Below are 3009 nucleotides of genomic sequence, written 5' to 3'. Positions count from 1 at the left end.
GGGGGAGGGGAAATAGATGCCCTGAGGGTCCCTCCAGGGGTGGAACTTGCCTCCTGCCTCTGGGAAGCCCTCCCCCAAGCTTCTAGTGTCTTCTGACCTCTCTCAAGATGTTCTCATCTTCTTTTGTCTTCCAGGGAAAAGCTCCAGTACAGTTGATATTCTAAGCCACCTCAGGGCAGGAGCAGGCCAAGTTTCCTAGGGCCTTTTCAAGATGTAATAATCATCCAGTACTTTTTATGTCGTTTATCTCTTCCCACAAGGATTGATGATGTGTTTAATTTCCCCTTTCGGCCAGGCCACCAGGTGAGCAGGTCACCCACCTTCTGTGCAATCCAGATAAGTCTGCAGTTGTTAGGACAGACCTTCACTTACAAGGACTGTCTGCTTTACAACACTGGCAAACCAAAGACATGCGTTTACAGACAGCAGTCCCAGGAATGGTACCAGGGCCACCTGAGAGTGTTGTAGCTCTTACTGGAGAGCCTGGCTCTCTCCCACACTCACCTCCCTGCCCACTCTGGTCTCCACACCTCTTTGCCTATCAGCATCATCTGCACCGCACCCCCTGTCCCTCCCGCCCCCGCCCCAGGGTCTCTATGTCACGTATTAGCTATTTCTTCTCCAGGATCTACATGTGACCCTGACCTCCAGCCACGCTCATTCTGACACTTAAAACTCTGATCCTGGACAATTGCAGTCCCTTCCAGCTGGTTCCGACCTTCAGATGCTCCCCTACCAACCACACATGTTGCCAGACATCTCCTCCTAAAATTCTGATTTTTTCCTATCGCTTCATTGCTCAAAAACCTTTGGTGGGTCCCTCTGGTTTAAGAAAGAAAATCCAGGGGCGCCTGGGTGGCTCGGTCGGTTGAGCGTCCGACTTCGGCTCGGGTCATGATCTCGCGGTCTGTGAGTTCGAGCCCCACGTCGGGCTCTGTGCTGACTGCTCAGAGCCTGGAGCCTGTTTCGGATTCTGTGTCTCCCTCTCTCTCTGCCCCTCCCCTATTCATGCTCTGTCTCTCTCTGTCTCAAAAATAAATAAACGTTAAAAAAAATTAAAAAAAAAAAGGAAAGCAAATCCAAACCATACAGTCTGGTGCCCCAGGGCTTTTACAATCTAGCTGCCTCTCTACTATGCAAAGCAAATTTCCCCTCAGCCACCCTGGATTTGGCAAAGCCCCTAAAAGCTGGCACGTTGCCCTATTGTGCTTTTCTTGACGTGGGGCAACGCTCCCGCCTGAGCAAGCCCGCAGCCTTCTCCCAAGACACGGCCCAGGTGGCCACGGGTGCTATATTCACTTCCTAGGCCCAACTAACACAAGACCCCAGACTGAGGGGCTTAAACACTGAAATTTTATCTTCTCACAGTTCTGGAGGCTGAGCCTCCCCCTGGTCTGTGCGCGGTCTTCCCTCTGTATGTATGTCCTTCTCTCTTATAAACACACCAGCATCTTAGAATAGGGCCCATCCTAATGACCTCATTTTACCTTAGTTACCTCTGTAAAGAAATCTTATCTCCAAACAGGGTTACATTCTGAGGTGCGAGGGGTTAGGGCTTTAACACACAGATTTTAGGGGACACAATTTAGCCTATAAAGTCCTCTGAGGTGGACTCTAGAAATTCTAGATCCTCTTCTCCATCCTCAGACTTAGTCTTTGGCTTCCTCTCAGCCAAGGATTGGAGGGGTTCTCACCTTGCTTTGCTTTCTGTTTGTTTGGGTTGTGAGGTGTTCAGCCCTCTTCTGTCCCCGCCCCTCAGGCTGTGTTACAGACAGAAGGGCCATGATCTCTCAGGGGCAGGAGCCAGGCCACCTGCTTCAGCTACCAGCCAGGGCTGTTCTGGTGTCTCCTGGTACCCAGCAGGGAGTTTGCCTTGCACCCTCTGGATGCATCCAAATGTGGGTGTTTATATCCCAGCTCTATGACGTGACAGTGCCACTTTGGGGAAGAAAGCCCGAGTCTCCAATCCCTCAGCTGTCATTTGTGGACAAGAACAGCATACGCTTCTTAATTTAGACAGTAAGGGTAAGAATAGTGCCTGACATATAGTAGCCTGCTCCCAAATGATGGTGATCATTACTGTCACCTCTCCTGTGAGTCCCCAAAGCTCTTCCCAAACTTCCCAGCTTCCAAGATCCAGACAGAGACATGAAGACTGACTTACCTGATGGGATGCCTGGGTGGCTCAGTCGGTTAAGTGTCCGACTTTGGCTCAGGTCATGATCTCACGGTTGATGAGATCCAGCCCTGCGTCGGGCTCTGTGCTGACAGCTCAGAGCCTGAAGCCTGCATCCGACACTGTGTCTCCCTCTCTCTCCACCTCTCCCCCACTTACACACTCTGTCTCAAAAATAAATAAACATTAAGAAAGAAAAAAAAAAAAAAACTAGGGGCGCCTGAGTGGCTCAGTCCGTTTAGCGTCTGACTTTGGCTCAGGTCATGATCTCACGGTTTGTGAGTTCGAGCCCTGTGTCCAGCTCTGGGCTGACCGCTCAGAACCTGGAGCCTGCTTCAGATTCTGTGTCTCCCTCTGTCTGCCCCTCTGTTGCTTGCACTCTGTCTCTCGAATTTCTCAAAATTAAATACACTTTAAAAAATATTTAAAAAAAAATAATAAAAACTTTAAAAAAAGACTGACTTACCTGTTGCCAATACTCTGGGCATGTGAAACAGGGAACTCTAAAATTTTATATATATATACATACATATATATACACACACATATATATATACACATATATATATATACATATATGTATACATATATAAAATTTTATATTTACATATAAAATTTTAGAGTTCCCTGTTTATATGTATATATGTATACATATATGTATACATATATACATATGTATATATGTGTGTGTATGTATATATGAATATATATATAATATAAACATTCTATTATATATAAAAATATATATGTCTCACACTACCCCTTGTACTTATATTTTCTGTGTTTCATTTTAAAATGCTAGTCATGGGATGCCTGGGTGGCTCAGTCAGCTA

This window comes from Panthera uncia (assembly GCF_023721935.1).
Source record: "Panthera uncia isolate 11264 chromosome A1 unlocalized genomic scaffold, Puncia_PCG_1.0 HiC_scaffold_17, whole genome shotgun sequence".
NCBI lineage: Eukaryota > Metazoa > Chordata > Mammalia > Carnivora > Felidae > Panthera > Panthera uncia.
Note: the sequence above shows the minus strand (reverse complement) of the source record.